Below are 23,195 nucleotides of genomic sequence, written 5' to 3' on the forward strand. Positions count from 1 at the left end.
ATGAAGTAAGTGCAGAAGTATACTATTTGGATCCATGTGCCTGCTCTATTGCTCAATGAGATCAAGACAGAAATATTCCTTGTTTTGAATTCCACATTCCCATCTACCCACAATAACCTTGGATTTTCTCTGCCTAATAAGATCTCCACTCCTGTCTTAAAACTATTCGATGACCCTAACTCTACTGCCTTCTGAGGCAAAGAGTTCCAACGTCATGCTCTCCTCTGAGAAGTTTCTTTCTTAATCCTCACTTTTTTGTCCTGTAAAAATGACCCCTGATTTTAGAACAGTGCCTCCTAGTTGTAGTTTGAACCATAAGATGAAATATCCTTTCAGTTTCCTTGTTACGACCATCAATCTTGTATACCTCATTCAAGTCAGCACTCACTCTTCCATGTCAACTTATCCTCATAACACAGCCTGCTCAACTTGCGTATCAATCTAATAAATCTTCTCTGAACTACCTCTGATACATTTATATCCTTCCTCAAGTAAGGATACCAAAACTGCACACATTTGAAATACGGTTTCACCAATGCCCTGTATAACTGAAGCATAACTTACTTTCTTTTATGTTCAGTTCTCCTTCTGATAAAAGATAGCATCTGATTAGCATTCACAATTGCATACTGTACCTGTATATTACCTTTTTGTCACTCATGCACGAGAACTCCTAAATCACTGTGTACTTCAGAATTATGTAGCCATTCTCCATTTTAAGTAATACTCTGCTTTTCATTTTTTCTTCCAAAGCGAACAGCTTCCTACTTTCCCATTGTATCCCTTTGCCAGATTTTGGCCCACTCACTTAACCTGTCTACCTGTCTGTACTGTACCCAAGTTTTATTGCAGCATACTTTCCCAGCTATGGTGGGGTCATCTACCATGCCTTTGTGTCCCTCATATAAATCACAGATGTAAATTACAATAAGGAAGAATGTGGAAGCATTGGAAAAGGTACAGAGGAGATTTAGATTAGATTAGATTACTTACAGTGTGGAAACAGGCCCTTCGGCCCAACAAGTCCACACTGCCCCGCCGAAGTGCAACCCACCCATACCCCTATATTTACCCCTTACCTAACACTACGGGCAATTTAGCATGGCCAATTCACCTGACCTGCACATCTTTGGACTGTGGAGGAAACCCACGCAAACACTGGGAGAACATGCAAATTCCATACAGTTAGTCGCCTGAGGCGGGAATTGAACCCGGGTCTCTGGCGCTGTGAGGCAGCAGTGCTAACCACTGTGCCACCGTGCTGCCCACCCAGATTTACCAGCATGTTGCCTGGACTGGAGCGAAGGTCTTATGAGGAAAGACCGAGGGACTTGGGTCTGTTCTCATTGGAGAGAAGAAGGATAAGAGGGGATTCAATAGAGACATACAGGACGATTAGAGGAGGTGGACAGTAAGAGTCTTTTTTTCCTAGGATTATGATGTCTGCTTGTACAAGGGGGCTTAGCTGCAAATTGAGGGGTGATAGATTTAAGACAGATATCAGAGGCAGATTTTTTTCTCAGGAAGTGGTAAGGGCTTGGATGCCATGCCTGCCAATGTAGTTACCTCAGCCACATTAGGGGCATTTAAGTAGTCCTTGGATAAGCATATGGATGAAGATGAAGTAGTGTAGGGTGATGGGCTTAGATTAGTTCACAGGTCAGCGCAACATCAAGGGCAGAAGGGCCTGTTCTGCGCTGTATTGTTTGATGTTCTATAAGTTGAGGCCTCAGCACAGACCCCTGTGGAATTCCACACATCACAGTCGAAGAAAGACCCAGATCCATACTCTGTGTTTTCTGCCAGCCAACCAATCTTCTATCCATGCTAATCGGTTACTACTTATAATGCTGCTGTTTCACAGTTACCTTGTGATTTCCTAAGTGTACAGTTATAACTATTTAGTCAATTCTGAGATCTTCCCCAAGACATACATCAAGCTAACTGACCTATAGTTTTTCCTTCCTTCTTGAATAGCTGTGCCTCAGGGATCACTGTTGTGACTGCAATTATTCACAATTTACATAGATGATTTGGAGTTGGGGATGACCTGTGGTGTGTCAAAGTTTACAGATGACATTAAGATGAGTGACAGAGCAAAGTGTGCAGAGGACTGTGAAACTTTGCAGAGGAACGTAGATACTTTGAGTAGGCAAAAGTCTGGCAGATAGAATACAATGTTAATAAATGTGAAGTCATCTATTTCGGTAGGAGTAAAAGTAAAAAGGATTATTATTTGAATGGTAAGAAATTGCAGCGTGCTGCTGTTCAGAAGGACGTGGGTGTCCTTGTGCATGAATCACAGAAGGTTAGGCTGCAGGTACAACCGGTAATTAGGAAGGCAAATGGAATTTTGTCCTTCATTCCTAAAGAGATTGAGTTTAAAAGCAGGAAGGTTATGCTGCAGCTGTACAAGGTGCTGGTAAGGCCACACCTGGAGTACTGGGTGCAGATTTGGTCTCCTTACTTGAGAAAGGATGTACTGGCACTGGAGGGGGTGCAGAGGAGGTTCAGTACATTGATTCCAAAGTTGAGGGGGTTGGCTTATGAGGAGAGACTGAATAGACTGGGATTATATTCTTTGGAATTTAGAAGAATGAGAGGGGAACTTATAGAAACATAAAATTATGAAAGGAATAGATAAGTTAGAAGTAGAGAGGATGTTTCCACTGACAGGTGAAATTAGGTTAAGAGGGCATAGCCTCAAAATTAGGGAGAGCAGATTTAGGACTGAATTGAGAAGGAACTTCTTCACTCAGAGGATAGTGAATCTATGGAATTCCCTGCCTAGTCAAGTACTTGACACTACTGAAGTAAATGTTTTTAAGGCTCAGATAGATTTTTTTAACAATGAAGGAATTACGGGTTATGGTAAGATGGTAGTTAAGTGGAGCTGAGTCCACAAAAAGATCAGCCATGATCTTATTGAATGGTGGAACAGGCTCAAAGGGCCAGATGGCCTACTCCTGCTCCTAGTTCTTATGTTCTTGTATATTTGCTATTTTCCAGTCCAATTGAGCCTTCAGTGAATCTAGAGAATTTTGGAATGCTAACACCAATACATCTATCTCATCTGCAACCTCTTTTAAGATTCTGGGATGAAATCTATCTGGGCCTGGGGACTGGTCAGCTCTCTGCTCCAGCAAAATATTTGTTCATTTTATCTGCCATTTTCTTATTCACATTTTCTGTCACTAGAAAACTGACACTTTCTTTACATACTCTTCCTTTTAAATACTTGTGGAAATTTTTGTTGTCTGTTTTTATATTTTTAGTGTACTATCTCTTAACGCTTTATTGTCTTCCTTTTGATTTTTAAAAAATCATGTCTACAATGTTTATATTCTAACAAATCTTCTGATGTACCACACATCTTGGTGCAGTTAACTGTATTTTGTTTAATAATATTTCTAATTTCTTTAGTTAATTATAGATGGTGAGTCTTCCCTTCAGAATTTCCCTTTTTAAAGTGGGAATATGTTCATTCTGAGTGTTCTGAAATATCCACTGAAATGTCTGCTACTGTGTCTCTGTGCTCTACTGTGCCACATCTCCTAACCTGTTATGTCAGTTTACTTCAGTTGACTCAGCTTTTATTTCTATATAGTTGTACTTAACTGAAGTTCAAATACTAGGCTTAGACCCAATCTTCTTTTTAACTACGTAAAATTCAATTATAGTGCTGTCAATGCTATCTAGATGTGCATTAACTCTGAGGCTGTTAATTAATTCAGTCACATTATGCAATAACAAGTTGGTTCAAAAATATGCTGCTCTAAGAAATTGTATTGAGAGCATTCTAAGAACTTTTCATCCAGGCTATTACTCTAAATCTGATGTTTTAGCTTTTATGCAGATTAAAGTCATCTATGAGTTTTGTCTCTTCATCAGAGGCACACGATATTATTTCTTGTATGCATTATCCCACATTGTGGATACTGTAAGGGATTCTGTAGACTACTCCCAAAAGTGATTTCTTTTCTCTACTATTCCCAATCTCTACCGAAACAGAGTCAAATCTTGATCTCATGAACCTCACCCCTAATTACTGCACAAATGTGACTCTTGATTAACAATGCTGACCTTTTAATATTTGAATGTCCTATATTCCTCAATATTCATGACCAATCCTCATCATTACTGCAACCACATCTCTGTAAAGTCAAACATATATTTATTTATTTTATTATAGATACTACATACATTTACATATAGAACCTTTAGTTTTGTATTTTTGTTATCTTTGTAAAACCTTTGGTCTTTATCTCTGGTTCTTTCTCCCTGCGTCTTGCCATTCTCTACCTTTCATTTCCTATATTACTACTTTTTTTCTATTATCTTGTCTCAAAACTTTGACAGACCACATCTTGCCCCTTTGTTGTCTTGCTCCCACTCTTCAATTGTAACCTCTCTGTACATCCCTACTTATGTAGTTAGCAAGAATACTGTCTTATGTAGGTGTATGATTTATTTAAAAACTGGTATTATTTATATTAGACATTGGGTTTATAACATGTGGAATATGTGAGGGGAATTAATGTTTAACTTGGTACTATGTGTGTTTTTTAAATCAAATAGGAGAGAGAGCATTCCTGTAAAGCTAGTGGGAAATTGTTTGCATTGAGAGCATTTTATGAAGACCTAGTAAAAACTGAAGAACTTTAGCCTCCATTCATTAGAAAGATCAGGAATTGATTTTCATATTAGTGGGAAATGACCCTCACTTGGAAAGCTTTTGGTTTTAGTTTTAGAGATGTCCTTTTACGATGTCTGAAACATTCCCTTCTGGAGAATGGAGTTTATTCAGAAAAGTGAGGTAGTAGGTTATCTCCGTGTGAGAGGTATAGTTTGAAAACTCAAGACCAGAAGTGTGTGTTTACAATCCTAATGGGGTTATTTGAAGTTGAGAAAGTCTAATTTCAGTTAAATGGCTATTCAGGAAGAGACCATCAATCTCTCATGATCAGGAAATGAAAATAACATAGAACATTAGAGCACAGTATAGGCCCTTTGGCCCTCAATGTTGCGCCGACCTGTGAAACCAATTCAAAGCCTATCTAACCTACACTATTCCATCTTTGTCCATATGTCTATCCAATGACCATTTAAATGCCCTTAAAGTTGATGGGTCTAATACTGTTGCAGGCAGTGCGTTCCAAACTCCTCCTCCTCTGAGAAAAGAAACTGCCTTTGACATCTGTCATCTATCTATCACCCCTCAATTTAAAGCTATGTCCCCCTCCCCATCCAAGGAAAAAGGCTCTCCCTGTCCATCCTATCTAATCCTCTAATTATCTTACATGTCTCAATTAAGTCATCTCTCAATCTTCTTCTCTCCTAACGAAAACAGCCTCACGTCCCCCAACCTTTCCTCATATAGCCTTCCTTCCACACCCGGCAATGTCCTAGTAAATCTCCTTTAAACCCTTTCCAAAGCTTCCACATCCTTCCTATAATGTGGTGACTAGAACTGTATGCAATACTCCCAAGTTCAGCCACACCAGAGTTTTGTACAGCTACAGCATGTCCTCATGGTTCTGAAACTGAATCCCTCTACTAATAAAAGCTAACACACTGTAAACTACCTTAACAACCTATCAACCTGTGTGGCAACTTTCAGGGATCTATGTTCATAGACACCGAGATCTCCGTGCTCATCTACACTACCAAGAATTTACCATCAGCCCAGTAGTCTTCATTCCTGTTACTCCTTCCAAGGTGAATTACCTCTCACTTTTCTGCATTAAATTCCATTTGCCAACTCTCAGCCCAGCTCTGAAGCTTATCTATGTCCCTCTGTAACCTACAACATCCTTTGGCACTATCTACAACTCTACCAATCTTGGTGTCAACCGCAAATTTACTAACCCATCCTTCTACACCCTCATCCAGGTCATTTATAAAAAGGACAAACAACAGTGAACCCAAAACAGATCCTGGCAGTACACTGGTAGGAACTAAACTCCAGGATAAACATTTCCCATCAACTACCACCCTCTTTCAGCTAGCCAATATCTGATCCACAACGCTAAATCACCCTTAATCCCGTGCAATAGCCTATCGTGGGGAACCTTATCAAACGCCTTACTGAAATCAATATAAAATGTTAAAAGATTAAATTAGAATATCTCCCTGTACATTCATGTAATATTAAGGGTTAAACTGCACTGTCTTCCTCCAGAAGCTGAACATTCTGCAAGTGGTTGGGGACAACATTCATGCAGGAATGCAGATGACCCCCCCCGCACTTCATCTTGACAGTCTTGTACTACTACTCCTATTATTATCAAATTAAACTCTCATTCCTTCCTTGACAAGGTGGTTATCAGTATGAAGACAGTCACACGTTTAACTACAGTAAATTGTGTCTGTCTATTTCAACATTCTTAGTCGTCTTGAAGTCTGTTCACTATGTATGATATTATCAAGATTTATACAATCCATGAACTTCTAAATTGTACTTTCTAAACAATTCAGTCAATTATAATAGACAATATGACAATAGACAATAGGTACAGGAGTAGGCCATTCTGCCCTTCGAGCCTGCACCACCATTCAATATGATCATGACTGATCACCCTTAATCAGTATCCTGTTCCTGCCTTCTCTCCACTATCCCTGTGAGTTCTATCCAACTCTTTCTTAAATGAATTCAGAGACTGAGCCTCCACTGCCCTTTGGGGCAGAGCATTCCACACTGCCACCACTCTCTGGGTTAAGAAGTTTCTCCTCATCTCTGTCCTAAATGGTCGACCCCATATTTTTAAGCTGTGTCCTCTGGTTCGGCACTCACCCATCAGTGGAAACATGTTTCCTGCCTCCAGAGTGTCCAATCCTTTAATAATCTTATATGTTTCAATCAGATCTTATATGTCTCTCAGTCTTCTAACAACAAGGGTATACAAGCCCAGTCGCTCCAGTCTTACAGCATAAGGTAGTCCCGCCATTCCAGGAATTGACCTCGTGAACCTACGCTGCAGTCCCTCAATAGCCAGAATGTCCCTCCTCAAATTTGGAGACCAGAACTGCACATAATACTCCAGGTGTGGTCTCACCAGGGCCCTGTACAGCTGCAGAAGAACCTCTTTGCTTCTATACTTAATCCCTCTTGTTATGAAGGCCAGCATGCTATTAGCCACCTTCACTACCTGCTGTACCTGCTTGCTTACCTTCATTGACTGGTGTACAAGAACACCCAGATCACTTTGTACTGTCCCCTTACCTAAATTGATTCTATTTAGGTAGTAATCTGCCTTCCTGTTCTTGTCACCAAAGTGGATAACCATACATTCATCCACATTAAACTTCATCTGCCATGCATCTGACCACTCGCGTAACCTGTCCAGGTCACCCTGTAATCTCCTAACATCATCATCACATTTCACCCTGCCACCCAGCTTAGTATCATCAGCAAATTTGTTAATGTTATTACTTATACCATCTTCTATATCATTAATATATATTGTAAAAAGTTGCGGTCCCAGCAATGATCCCTGCGGTACCCCACTGGTCACTGCCTGCCATTCCGAAATGGAGCCGTTTATCGCTACTTTGTTTCCTGTCAGCCAACCAACTTTCAATCCAAGTTAGTACTTTGCCCCCAATACCGTGCACCCTAATTTTGCTCACTAACCTCCTATGTGGGACTTTATCAAAAGCTTTCTGAAAGTCCAGGTACACTACATCTACTGGATCTCCCTCGTCTATCTTCAGAGTTACATCCTCAAAAAGTTCCAGAAGATTAGTCAAGCATGATTTCCCCTTCATAAATCCATGCTGACTCTGACCTATCCTGTTACTACTATCCAGATGTGTCGTAATTTCATCCTTTATAATAGACTCCAGCATCTTTCCCACCACTGAGGTCAGACTAACTGGTCTATAATTTCCTGCTTTCTCTCTCCCACCTTTCTTAAAAAGTGGTACAACATTAGCCACCCTCCAATCCGCAGGAACGGATCCTGAATTTATCGAACTCTGGAAAATAATCACCAACGCATCCACGATTTCCCGAGCCACCTCCTTCAGTACCCTGGGATGTAGACCATCATGTCCCGGGGACTTATCAAACTTCAGACCTAACAGTCTCTCCAACACCAATTCCTGGCAAATTTAAATTCCCTTCAGTTCAGGTCCTTCTGCCACTGTTACCTCAGGGCGATTGCTAAATAATAATCAATGGTTCGAAAATCAAATCCTCAGGTACCTCATTCAGGTTATTCAAAAATTATTTCCCTTTGACAAATTAATACTTGGCTAATGTGAAGGCTGTCAGGAAAAATATTTCAAAAATCTGGAACAGCAAGAAAACAACAAACTGTTTTCTATGTTCTCGCCATTGAAGAGGCAGTTTCAATTCAGATTTAAATCTCAAATATTCATGGAAAACAAATGCAGAATATATTAAGATATGTTCTCCAAATGAAACTTTCCTAATAAAACAGTTGGAATTACAGTGGCAACTTTGGTAGAGATCAATATTCTTAGAATTTGTAATATGAAGGGGGCCAATGAAGGCTTAACAATAATTAACAGAACTGAAACAGCTCAGCCTCAAGATCTGATAGTCTCTAAAATTTTAACAAAACATCAAACTTAAAATGCACTCTTTTTGTGAACACTCTGCATTAAAGGCACGGCACCAAAAATATTATAATGCAATACTCTCTTCTGGCTAAAGCATGACCACTGACACACAATTGTTTTTTGAACAGGCATTGTAGAATTTCAAACAAATCAGGGGCTCAAGGCCCTTAATCAATTTGTTTTAAGGTTACAAGTTTGATAATTTTAAAAATGACATAATGTTGTATAGATTAATGTAAGAACAAAATCTACCCTATTACATAGCCCACAAAACACATTGAATTGAGATCCTGATTCGATAAGGCAAAGCAGTCACTTGAAGGATTTTTTTTTAACCAGTATTTTAACAAACCAAAATATTTAAATTTGAAACACACTCAGCATGACACAATTTACATTGAAACTGCCTTTTCGACTCATGTATTAATACAACCTTAATTTCAGTGTTTCTCATTTTTGTGTCCTCTTGATGAAATTACACTTAGAAAAAGAGAGAGAGCCCTCGCAGTGGACAACTTGGCACTGCAGGCCAAGCCACTCCCTTCTCCAAAACAAAGACTTGCTGAGTCAAGTCCACAGCTCAGAAACTGAGACCCCCACAACAAAAACCTAGACAAAACTTCCCCGGTAGTTAATGCACTTCACTGTTGGGATCCGAGCAGACCAGCTCCACTTTCTCCCCCTTTTCCCGGTGACACCATGTTGTCCCAAACGTACTTCTAAGGGGAGATGTGGGGGACAAAGTCGATAACTTCATGAAGTACCAAATTTTGTTTAGATGTTTTTCTTTGAAGTTCCTGATTTCTAACTATTATTTTTAATGCTCTGGAGCCTCAAATCCCACCACTAGAGGAATCCAAACTTCTTATTCCAGGGGACTTTAACCACTTCCTTGCTTTACTTCTCATGGGGACTCGAACCCCTTTTCAAACTCTATATGTCTGGGGACTCTAATCCCAATCAAAACCCTTCTTCACGCAAAGGGACTCATTGGTGTGCAAGTGTGCGAGTTACCTCAAAGATTCCATCACCACCAAGTCTCAAGAGATGAGGGTCGACTGAGTGTTAAGTTGAGAGAGTTAGAGAGAGAGATAGAGAGTGAGAGAGAGAGAGAGAGAGAGATCAAGGTGAATCTTACCTGGTGGGCCCATTCATCTCACGCAACCAACACTCAGATGATCACTTATTCAGTCCACCTGGTAGCTCCATGTATGTTGGAATCCCACCGCTGCTACCAAATGTTAGGTTCTTTTCTTGAAGTTTCACACAAGATGCAAAATTGTGCACACCAACTTCTGCAAACAGTTAAAATTTATTAAAGCTTGTATAAGCTAGGTGATTCCTCTGACAGTCTTTGCTGGTCGTGCCAAGTAGAGTCAAAATGAGGCCCCCAACAAAGAAAACACATTCTTTTTATACAGGTCAGTTGGTAATGCTTACAGGTACACTGTCCATGCTCTTTCTCCCCCCCCCCCCCCCCCACATAACCATATGTTGCTCCAGGTACAATGGTAGGATGAGGTCATCCTTGGAGATAATGCAAATGTCCTTATCTTGGGGAATCGTTATGCAGACAATTTCCTGACTCCATGATTCCCCAATGTAGGTGTAATATGCTTCAGTATTGGGGATGCTACCTGATTGGATGGGGGATGGCTATGAAAGTATTTCTGAATGGTAGGGGCTGAATGAGAGTTTAATGTGATAATAGTAAGAGAGTAGTAGTCCATGACTGTCTAAGTGAAGTGGAAGTCATCTGCATTCCTGCATGAATGTCGTCCCCAATCACTTTCAGAATGTTCAGCTTCTGGAGGAAGACTGTGCAGTTTAACCCTTTAATATTGCATTAATGTCCAGGGAGATAATCTTTTAACATATACACCACATCAACCTCTTTACCCTCATCCATCTGTTTGGTCATCTTCTCAAAGAACTCAATAAGGTTTGTGAGGCATGACCTACCCTTCATAAAATCGTGTTGACTATCCCTAGTCAACTTATTCCTTTCTAGGTGATTATAAATCCTATCTCTTACAACCTTTTCCAACACTTACCCACAATCAAACTAAGGCCCACTGGCCTATAATTAGCAGGGTTGTCTCTACTCCCTTTCTTGAACAAGGGAATAACATTTGCTATCCTCCAGTCTTCTTGCATTATTCCTGTCAAGAATGACGACATAAAGATTAAAGCCAAAGGCACTGCAATCTCCTCCCTGGCTTCCCAGAGAATCCTAGGATAAATCCCATCTGGCCCAGGAGACTTTGCTATTTTCACATTCCAGAATTGCTAACGCCTCCTCCTACTGCACCTGAATCTCATCTAATCTAGTTGCCTGTATCTCTGTATTCTTCTCGACAACATTATCTTTTTCCAATGTGAATACTGACAAAGAATTATTCATTTAGTGCTTCCCCATCTCCCCTGATTCCTCGCACAACTTCCCACTACTATTCTTGATGGGCCCTAATCTCAACCTAGCCATTCTTTTGTTCCTGATACGCCTATAAAAACCCTTAGGAGTTTCCTTGATCCTATCCACCAACAACTTCTCATTCCCCTCCTGGCTCTTCTTAGCTCTCTCTTTAGGTCTTTTCTGGCTAACTTGTAACTCAAGCGCCCTAACTGAGCTTTCACATCTTATCTTAACATAAGCCTCCTTCTTTGTCTCAACAAGAGATTCAACTTTGTTAGTAAACCACAGCTCCTAAGCTTGACAATTTCCTCCCTGCTTAACAGGTACATACTTAACAAAGACCCTCAGTAGCTGTCCTTGAACAAGCTCCACATTTTGTGTCCATCCCCTGCAGTTTCCTTCCCTATCCAAAATCTTGCCTAATTGCATTTAATTGCCATTCTCCAAGCTATAACTCTTGTGCTGTGGTATATACCTATCCCTTTCCATCGCTAGAGTAAAGAGTTGTGGCAAGTCTAACTGTGAAAGAGGAAACAAATTCTTGTGTTTGAGTACTCAGCAGGATACTGTCGAAAATGAAATGGGATATTGTATTTTTCCTGTGTTTTGTAATCTTTCAAATTTTGTTATATGTAAAAAGCTGCTTCTATTTTAGTTTCTTTCTTTTGATGTAACAAACTTTTATTTTAATGTGTAAAGCAGATCAGCATTGTGTGCATGTGTTTCAATGGAACTCAGTTCCATTGCACTCAAAAAAAACAAACCAAATATGATCCATCAAGCCAAATTTCAGTCAGGGGTCTATGAAGACTTTGTTTTTGTTTCTCTGTAGTTTTGATTAGCACTGAAATTGTAAAAGAACTGTTTTAAAATACTAAAGATTATTGCAATTTTTGAAAGCATATAGCCTCACATTCATTGTAAATACGGTCCAAACAGTTGCTGGTTCAAGCAGTAGTAGATGGTTTGTAAATGAGCTGGAGCTAAGGGCTGTGTACATAGAGATTCAGCCAGCAGCAAGTTACTGATTGATCTCTGGACTAGTGACCAGTAGTTACTGACAATAGTCTTCTATTGCAAATAACAATGTGCTTGGTTTCCAAATAGCTGAGCAGCTTGCAGGTGAGAACAGAATAGGGAGAAGCAATCAGATATCCATAGACTCAGAATCTGTCTCTTTTCTTTGCAGTTAAAAAAAAAAACATTTTAACACTGAAGAAAACCATTTTTTTTCTCTGCCTCAGTTGCTGTAAGCTGTAACTTCTAATTAATAAGTCACAAAACTGTGTTAAGTGTAAACTAGTCATTCTGTGCCCCCAGATAATGCGTGGAAGCATCTGGAGACGGAAGATCAAGAAGGAGTGCTCTAAACAGCACAAGAATCATCTCAGTAATTTATGTGATCAGGAACCACTGCACTGACTTCCTAGTCTTCCATTTTGCCTCTCAGATCTGTCTATTCTTTGTCCTATCTACCTGTATGTTTACGGAGGAGTTTAAAAGGGAGTTAGAGTTTAAGTAGGACTATATTCTGACAGTTCATAATTATTTAACTGTAGCTGGATTCTGTTTATTTGTAATAGTCATTCTTGTTAAGGTACAGAAACCTGGTTTGTGTTTTCTGTTAACCTAGTTCTAACAGACAGATCAATTGGCAAATTCTGCTTCCATTTCAAAATCATTAACTTCTGTAGTAACTCTGGCAATATCGGGGCTTGATTTTCAGCATGTATACAATGAGGCACAACACGAGAACTGTTAGATGGTTGTTTTTGACTGGTGCGGATGCAATGGGCTGAAGGAGTTTTTTTGTTCTGTGCTGTAAATCTCTGACTCAATCACTCTAACAGATCTGACTTGTTCCGTAATAACAGAAGCTGATCCTAGCAAGGTCCAAGTGTAGATTATCCCAGTGACACGGCCTCCATTTTCCCCAATACTGGTATCAGTGAGCACAAACTGGAGCCTGCTTCTCGTGCAAGATGTTTTGAACCACATGTTCCCCTCACATGTTCTGTACTGTGCTGATTTGCACACTGTTTAGGTAATCCAGAGATTATAATCTTTGTTCCTTTTATTTAAATTTAGTGTCTAGCATAACTCATACTATGTGCAGAACCTCTTTCCTAGTTTTATCCATGTTGATCCCTAAATGGATCTTGGCCACTGGATCCTTCCTTCCTACAGCAATTTCTTTTGCAGCTCTGAGCAGATATCCTGCACCACACTAAGCAGACAACACAGCCCTCTGGCCTCTGCCTCTTGACTGCAGAGAACGGTATTGATCCTGTTCATAGTTCATGCTACTACATTCCTTGTTTCTCCCCACATTTGAAAGGTTTCCTGTACTATGGTACCATGGTTGTTTGCTCAGCTATCCTGCAGCCATCATTTATCAAGATAGACTGAGAGAACCTCAAACCTAGTGACAAGTCAGCTGAGGCTGACATTCTCACCAATTCTGTCATTCAGGGCTCTTTACCTGCCTTGTTCAAAGTCACACCCTCCTGACCTTGATTACTTAGGAGAGGGTGTTCTTATTTGCTAGGTAATGTGACCATCTCCTAGTATTCAGGTAACCTTTTGCCTCCCTAATGTGCCACAGTGTCTGTAGTTTAACCTCCATCTCAAACTCTGAGCTGAAGCTGCTCAAACTTCAAATACTTCCTGTTTACCTTAGATTACAATGGTATCCCATAACTCCCACATACAGAAGCCATATCACAGCACTTGAGCTCTTACCCTTAATGAGTTTTCATTACTGTTGTGTTATTCACTTGCTTTAGTTGCCTTTTTATACATTTTATTAATCTTACCACTGGCATGTATACTGTCAAAATGTAAGTACAGAAAAGACCTTAAACATTTACCAGATATTCATCTCCTTCCTCTGAGGTAGTGCAAGAACCAGTTCTAGTCAGCTCCTATAAATCTTGCTGTGCCCCTGGCTGCCAGCCACAAGATTCATTTCTCGCCTGCTCTGCTTGGTGATGCTGATTGGCTCTTCCCCTTGCTCAGTTCTCTGTGATACTGACCGCCTGCCTTGGGGTCCTCACCTTGGCTGCTCCTCTATTCTAGGAAACCATGCAGGGCGCATGTGGAAATATTATACACTAAATTGACTTTTCTACATCCAGTAGCGTCCAGGAATCCACTTCACCTCCATGTGAATGCAGTGATCAACGACTGATGGCCTTGATGAGGTGGGTTGATGTTGCACATATTGACTTCCAAGCGTCTTTTGATAAAGTGTAACATTATCGTTCAATTAGCAAAATTAATAACTATAGCAGTTAAGGGGCAATGACATTATAAATATAAAACTAGGTGAAAAACAGAAAGCAAAGAGCAGTGGTGACATTTTTCTGGTTTAAGGCCTCTGTTTTTGAGGTGTCCGTAACTTGGACTTAGGGAAACTAGGCAGAATTTGTAAAGTGCCTACAAAGTGGTAAATAATGGAAGGGATATAGACAGGATTTTGAGACTGCTGAAATGCATGTACACATTCTGCTTGATGTTTATTTTTTACATATAGGTGTTATATCCCATCAGTCATACAGAAATATTTTACATCTGTCGCTTTTGCCTCTGGAGAGGTCCACTTTCTTAAAACAAAACATGTTTTGAAATTGAGGGCTAAAAATGTCCATAGCACTTCAATGTTCTGACCATCATCATGGCACTCTGCCACTTCTCATCAAGCCCCATGAACTACAGCTGTCAGAGACATGTGCATATTGTCTGTTCAATGTTTTTCACTCCATTCTTCTGCCCAAAATCATAACCCTTTCTGCTCACTGTGAATTCTTGTTACTGGGAATATCTCATCAACATTCCTGTTCACTACTAAATGCTCTTCCAGACACTCAGTACTGCACTTTGTCTCATGCAGGGAAAATTGGCCCAGCCCCTGGACTGATGTTTCATAGTATCCTGACATGTTGTAGCTGTGTCATTGATGTAGCACGATGCCACACAGTAATATGTCCGTTCTCTGTTTGATAGATCACTTTTCAGTGCTTCCCATCATCACAAGCTGCCTACCTTTCCCTCTGCGCTAAAAATGCAAGAAAAATTGCAAATGCTGCAAACCTACAAGTTACTGCTAAAGTCAGGGTGCGCTAATAAAGCTCTGTAAAGCAGACAGAGGAAGGCATCCTCCAAGTTAGCTCTAAAGAGAGTAAGCAGTAAGAAAACAAGCTAAAAGCCATAAGTTTTGTGTCCAGGTCAGCACAGGGACATTCAAGTCATGGGGTCTGTCAGCTTCAAAATAAAATGCCTAAAATGTGTATGAAAAAACATGAGTAGCTTAAGTAAGCTTTAGGAGCTTAAAGTAGCTAAGAATCCCACTATGGAATTCATAATAGAAAATAAAGAATTGGTAGAGATAAAAGCAAAGGAAGAACTTAAACAATCATGATCATGTTTAACCTCCTCCACAGATCCCTGTTATCACAGATACCAGTTTACAACCAATTTGATTCACTCACCATGATATTGAGAGATAGCTGGTGACATTGGATTCTGCCATCACAAGTTTCTGGACATAGTACCAAATTCACATGCTTCAGAACTTATTTCATCCCTAGCCAAGCAGTTCCAGTGCAGCTACAACACTGCCCAACAATGTGGAAAGTTGTTCAGAAATGTCCCATACACACATATCTGAACAAATCCAATCCAGCTAATTGCTATCTACTAATCTACTATCGATCATCAGTAAAATAATGGAAGGTATCATCAACAGTGCAATCAAGAGGCATTTGCTTAGCAATAACCTGTTCACTGATGATCAGCTTGGTTCCACCAGGGCCACTTAGCTCTTGCCTTTGTTACAGCCTTGGTTCAAATATGGACAAAAGAGCTGAATTCCAAAGGTAAGAGTGACTTTCAATGATATCATAACCACATTTGACTGTGTGAAGCATTAAAGAGCCCTCGCAAGACTAGAATTAATGAGAAGCAAACACAGAAAATGCTGGAGAAGCTCAGCAATTCTGACAGCATCTGTGGAGAGAGGGCCAGTGCTCAGAGTTCAGCATAACTCTTCCTCAGAACCTAAAGTTAGTGGGAATTGAGGAAAACTCTACACTGTTTGGGCTCACAACCTGGCACACATCTCCATTAAAAGGTCAGATTGAGTGTTCAGTCATCAGTGAACATATGTTCAGCATCATTTGCAACTCCTCCGAGGCTGAAGCAGTCCATCTCCAAATGCAGTAAGACCTGGACAATATCCAGGCTTGGGCTGACAAGTATAAGTAACATGCAAGTGTCAGGCAATGACTATCTCCAACAAGAGAGAATCTAATCACCACACCTTGACATTAAATTCCATTGCCATCATTTAATCCCCCACCATGAATTTCTTGGAGGCTACCATTGACTGGAAAGTTAACTGGACTAGCCATGTAAATTCTGTGACAACAAAAGCAGGCCAGAGGCTAGGAATTCTGCTATGAGTAACTCACCTGTCAATTCCCCAAAGATTGTCCACTATCTACAAGGTACTAATCAGAACTGTGGTGGAATGCTCTCCACATGGCTGAATGGTTGCAGTTCTAACAATATTCCAGAAGCTTGATACCATCCAGGACAATGCAAAAAGCTTGATTGGCATTTCATCCACAAATATTCACTCCCTCCACCACAAAGGAACAATAACAACAGTGAGTACCATCTACAAGATACACAGCAGAAATTCACCAAGGCCCCTTACTCAGCACCTTCCAAATCCACAACCACACCCATCTGTAAGGACAAAGACATCAGATTTATGGAGGCATTACTATCTGCAAGTTTATGTCCAAGCCCCTCACCATACCGACTTGGAGATGTATCGCTGTTCATTGAGTGCTGCTTGTTCAAAATCCAAGAAGTCCCTCGCTAACAGCAGTGGGGGGGTACTTGTGCAAATGGACTTCTGTGATTCAGGAAGGCAGCTCACAACCACTTGAGAACAGTTAAGAATGGGCAATAAATACTGGTCAAGCCAGCAATTTATATTTAAAAATTGGTAATATATATTTAAAAATTAGAAAGCTAGTTCTAAACAAAAAAGTATCTAGGAAATGTCTGACTCTAAAGGCTGACAGGTTTTCCAGACTTCGAGTGTTACATATTGCATTGTTAAAATAGGACACTGGTTGGATGCATCAATTGTAATCTGCAAAATGTCCTCGGTTCTCGATGGATCCCAATCGATTATTAAAGAAGTAGAGACTGCTAATTGTTTTCTGTTTCCTCCTCTTCGGAAAGGATTGATTCCTTGCTGTACTCTGCTTCTGTAATTATTTAGGATGCTTTTAGACATGTTCATTTGTGATCTTAATAATATTTGTCAAATATGGTTTGTGTGTGCTTAATTCTACCCTCATCCACTAATCAAATAACACTTCCAGTGTAGGGCAGGAACAGAAATACTGCATGAAGATTTTATTTCTAACGCTGGAATGCTCGGATCAATTATAATGCCCTCATTCTACAAAACTCTGGGGACCAAATTGATGACTATTCATATTTATATCAATAAATGCATATGACTTCCCTTAAACAATTGTAAATCTTTGTTTGAATTACTTAACATTACAGAATTATTGTAACTCTACGAGTGAGAAAATGAATGAGAATTAATATTTTGTACAGACTAACCTATTACTGTTTAAATTGGCCATATTTGAATTTGAACATTTTGTGAATATCTAATTTATAGTTCATGTGTTCAAATTTAACTTTTAGGTTTAAGAATGACAGTTTAACAGTAATAAATTAGATAACTCCTACTGAAGCATCTTGAAGTCTAGTGCACTTAAGTTCATTCATGTTCGCTTAAGAGGTTTACAGTCTGGAAGATAAGGTAATTAAAATGCTTGACTTTAATGATTGCCAGAACATCTAAAACAAGTGTCAGTTTTGAAGGTTATCTTGTTCAACAATTCAGAATATTCAGAAAGTACCTCAAAAACTTTAACAATAAGGTAAACTCATTCCTGATGAAGGGCACCTGCCCAAAATGTCAATTTTTCTGCTCCTCGGATACTGCCTGACCTGCTGTGATTTTCCAACACCATTCTAATCTTGAGTCTGATCTCCAGCATCTGCAGTCCTCACTTTCGCCTAATGAGTGAAACTGGTCAATTCACACTGCTACTTTGAATCAAACACACAAGTAGTCTTCTCCACTAACAGGATTCTGCCATCAAGCCAAAAACCCATCTTGCCTATTTCACAAATGAGTAGTGTGATAAACGTCTTAGTGGATGTAGGTTTGCTCACTGAGCTGGAAGGTTCATTTCCAGAGGTTTCGTCACCCTACTAGGTAATATCTTCAGTGGGCCTCCGGGCGAAGCACTGTTGATAATTCCTGCTTTCTATTTATATGTTTGGCTTTCTTTGGATTGGTGATGTCATTTCCTGTGGTGATGTCATTTCCGGTTCTTTTTCTCAGGGGGTGGTAGATGGGATCTAACTCAATGTGTTTGTTCATTGACTTCCGGTTGGAATGCTATGCTTCTAGGAATTCTTGTGCGTGTCTCTGTTTGGCTTGTACAAGGATGGATGGATGTGTTGTCCCAGTCGAAGTGGTGTCCTTCCTCATCTGTATGTAAGGATACTAGTGACAGAGGGTTGTGTCGTTTTTGTGGCTAGTTGATGTTCATGTATCCTGGTGGCTAGTTTTCTGCCTGTTTATCCAATGTAGCTTAACAGTCACTGAAAAAGCCGTCTTAGTCAAAGGATTAAATTACAACTGCCAGGATGTGAACAAAAAAGATTTCTTAGCAGCTTTAGAAACAACACTAAAAGACAACCAACTCTCAGAAGAAACCCAACAAACTATTAGACAGGTAGTTGCGCTAACATTAAGTAGAAAAAAAGGAAGGAAACACACTCGATACACAAGAAAGGAAAGCACTGGAAAGACTAAAAAAATGTGTTATCCTACCTGCAGACAAAGGACGCTTGACAGTCATTCGAAAAGACTACATTGAAAAAGCAAACGCACTACTTACAGATACAAACACTTACCAACAAGTGACGATAGACCAGACCCCACAACTAGAGAACCGAATCACAGCCCTACTCAAAAAAACTTCAAAAATCTGGAGAAATAAATAAAACCGACTTCCAAAAATGAAACCAGATGGATCCAACACACCACGCTTCTATGGTTTACCCAAAATTCACAAACCAGGAGCCCCCCTCAGACTCATAGTCTCGCTGCCTGGAACACCAACTTACAGATTGGCCAAGGAGCTACACCAACAACTAAAACACTTAGTAGAAGACTCACGCCATTCCATCCACTCCACCCAAAAGTTCCTGAAGTCCATCAAAGACAGTAAGATAGAAGAGGATGAAATAATGGTCTCCTTTGATGTAACAGTTCTGTTTACATCAATCAACATTAACCTGGCCAAGGAAACAGTGACTACACTATTAGAAGACCCAAAGACACATACACCAAACACAACTAACTTCATCAGCAGGGACAGTATCGTCAAGCTAGTGGACGTATGCCTTGTCACACACTTCACCTTCAACAACAAAACCTACAGACAAACCAACAGAACACCCATGGGATCTCCGATATCAGGATTCCTAGCAAAGGCAGTAATGCAAAGACTCAAACAAACAACTGTGCCAACTATCCGACCCCTACTTTGGGTCCGCTACGTGGATGACACCTGTGTCATCACTAAACAAAACAAATTAAAGACAACCTTCAAGGCCATTGATAATACCCTTACTGGCATAAAATTCACTAAAGAGGAGGAAAACAAGAAACAAACTATCATTCCTAGATGTCACAGTAGAACAAACAGCCAATGGGGAACTTCAAACCAGTGTCTACAGGAAAGCAACACACACAGACCAAATATTGAACTACAGAAGCAATCACCCCAACTTCCACAAATGAAGCTGCATCAGAACATTATTCCAATGAGCCACCACACACTGTAGCGCAGAGGAAAATCACCTATACAGTGTGTTCAAAGCGAACGGGTACCCAATGAACACAGTTCGCAGATTTCTCAACAACAAACCCAATCAACCAGACAAAACACGTCCAGAAACCCTAGCCACTCTTCCCCTACATCAAAAACCTCTCAGAAATAACTGCCAGAGTACTCAGACCCCTTGGCATCTTGGTAGCCCACAAACCCACCAACACATTGAAACAGCAGCTAATGAACTTGAAAGACCTTATACAGACAACAAGAAAAACTAATGTCATTTACAAAGTACCGTGCAAGGACTGTAACAAACACTACATTGGATCAACAGGCAGAAAACTAGCCACCAGGATACATGAACATCAACTAGCCACAAAATGACATGACCCTCTCTCACTAATATCCTTACATACCGATGAGGAAGGACACCACTTCGACTGGGACAACACATCCTAGGGCAAGCCAAACAGAGACACGCACGAGAATTCCTAGAAGCATGGCATTCCAACTGGAACTCTGTCAATAAACACATCGAATTAGACCTCATCTACCACCCGCTAAGAAAAAGAACATGAAATGACATCGCCACAGGAAGTGATGTCACCACAAGCAATGACATCACCAACCCAAAGAAAGCTAAACATATAAATAGAAAGCAGGAATTATCAACAGTGCTTTGCCCGGAGGCCCACTGAAGATGTAGGGTGACAAAACCTGTGGAAGTGAACCTTGCAACTCAGTGAGCAAGCCTACATCCAGAACCCTCACCTGAGCTATAAATCTTCTCAAAGCTCGCTAAATCATTAGTCTCAATTTCATTTCAAGTTTGTAGGTCATATTTCCCAATGACTGGCAGTCCTTATCAAACAACTTGTCCATTTGGCATTTCACATTAAGCAGCGGGGTGATTGGGCTCAAACAGCCTATGCTTGCAAATTTCAGAATTACGTACAATTCTGCTATAGAGCATAATTTATGAGATTATCTTGAATGTGCTGTGTATTACACCAGAAACGTATTTAACATTATCAATTGAACATATAGTGTGATGCATCTCTGTGTACCAGAAACTTTAACATGTTGGAGTATCGTCTCATGAATCCATTGGAGCACAGTCTCGATGAAGGGATTAAATTACCAGGACCTGAATAGTATTTGATCTTCATAGGTAAAGAGTTATAATCCCATGTGAGGGAGACAAAGCTTTTAAAAAGATTAGGTGATCTCTAGTGTCATTAACACATCTGGGGATGCTGAGAAATCCATGTAATCTGTTCTTCATAACATTTGCTATTCATGTGTGCTGTGGGGTGTTTGACCATGTTTGTTTTTTCCACATATTTACCTCAAACTAATCTAGATGTTAAAATATTTTTGTAGATTGTTTTGCCATTCTAATTTTGTATTGTAAAGTTATTATTTTGTTTGTTCAACACCAAAATATTGTGCCTTTCTTCACTTCCTAACTATCTGGAATTTCCCATGTTATCTACTTTGAACAAAAGGAAGTTATCATTCGTAGTGTCATAGAGTCCCAAAGCCGTATTGTAATTGTAATTTTCTGGTCCTATCTGGGATCATCATAATCTCAGCACAGTATTTTCAATATTTAAATAAGACTATCACCTGGAAATTTTAGAATAAACTGCCAAACAATGTTTTACATTTTTAAAGTTTACATTAAACATGATTCTGATTAAATGTACAAGATTTGATTGTAGAAATCATTTTTATTGCCAAGAGCAGATCAGTTTAGCGTGCCTTTGCCTGAATTAGATGAAAGCAGTGGGAATAAGGGATGTGAAATATTGAAGGAATTAATACTATGTATTGTGAATGTTTGATTTTGGAAAAGACACACACCATAATATTAATGTTGCACATGATAATTATGTAAAATGAGTGACTCCAGCGTACCAAAACATTTTCATGTATCATTTAATATATTTCTTGATTTTTAAAATATCGAATTTATAATTGTATAAATTCCATTTTTCTCATGTTTGTGAACTTTACTGAAAAAAGACATATATTACTGTGTACTTTGGAGCCAGTTAATTATTACTTTATTAAATTAAATTGTCGCCACAAACATTCAATAATTCCTAACTTTTATATCAATCTAATAGATTTTGTATTTGCTTTGTGAAATCAATATTGCATTGCAATGCAAATGCACTAAAAGCAATAAATGATGACCAAGTTATTACTTTATTTAAAGTTTGAGAATTCTATTACCTTATTCAGCACTTAGTATTGCCAGTTGTGATATCTGAAACTTATTTTCAAAACTTGATTTACTGTATATGTCATGTATAACGTAGGGGAATCAGTAGCATAGTGGTTATGCCACTGCAGTAGTAATCCAGAACACCCAAACTAATGTTTTGTTTACATGATTTGAATCCCACCATGGCTGATGGTGGAAGTTGAATTCAATAAAAATCTCAAATAAAAAGGTATGCTCAGCAACCATGTAACTACTGCTGATTGTTGTGAAAAAAAAATCATTATAGTTCACAATAAATCCTTTAGGAAAGAAAATAAGCCATCCTAACTTGGTACAAACCCACAGCAATAATTTATTTGACTCTGAACTATCTTTGGACAATTAGGGATATGCAATGTCTGTTGGTCTAGCCAGCAATGCACTGAGACCATAAACGTATATATCTTTTTAAAAAGACAGGAAGTCTGTCAATATTTCATTTTGTTACAACCGCAGATTTAAGTCTTCCTATTGTGACATTACTTGATTTGCTTTGTAATTATTTCACTACAGCCAAGTTTTGATTTCCTTGGGGTGGCACAGTGGCTCGGTGGTTAGCACTGCTGCCTCACAGCACCAGGGACCCAGGTTCAATACCAGCCTTGGGTGACTGTATGGAGTTTGCACATTCTCCCTGTGTGGGTTTCCTTCGGGTGTTCCGGTTTCCACCCACAGTCCAAAGATGTGCAGGTCAGATGAATTGGCCATGCTAAATTGCCCATAACGTTAGGTGCATTAGACAGAAGGAAATGGGTCTGGGTGAGTTAGTCTTCGGAGGGTCGGTGTGGACTTGTTGGGCCAAAGGACTGTTTCCATACAGTAGGGAATCTAATCTAAAACAACTTCAAAACTTCGAATAAATCACCTGGGATCCATCTGAACTGACATGGATACTATGGTAGACTTCAAATAGAGTCACATTGGGAGATATACTATTGTAATAAGAATCATAGGAATGTATTTGCCTTAC

At 39.6% G+C, this 23,195-nt stretch overlaps 1 protein-coding gene across 3 annotated transcripts in view; it reads left to right on the forward strand.

The window, feature by feature from the left end:
- The window catches only part of b3galt1b (beta-1,3-galactosyltransferase 1b), a 162,715-nt gene that overhangs the window by 56,163 nt on the left and 83,357 nt on the right, over positions 1-23,195 (forward strand). The window contains exon 1 of one of the 3 annotated variants that reach the window (XM_087989113.1): positions 14,103-14,205. The exons of the other annotated variants lie outside the window; for them this stretch is intronic. The gene's annotated coding sequence lies outside the window, so the exon portion shown is untranslated. Of the gene's footprint in view, positions 1-14,102; positions 14,206-23,195 lie in introns of those variants that run through there. 3 annotated transcript variants of the gene reach the window in all.

The sequence above is a fragment of the Chiloscyllium plagiosum genome, unplaced genomic scaffold (genome assembly GCF_037043375.1).
Source record: "Chiloscyllium plagiosum isolate Xiang-an unplaced genomic scaffold, Cpla_swu_hap1 HiC_scaffold_7, whole genome shotgun sequence".
NCBI lineage: Eukaryota > Metazoa > Chordata > Chondrichthyes > Orectolobiformes > Hemiscylliidae > Chiloscyllium > Chiloscyllium plagiosum.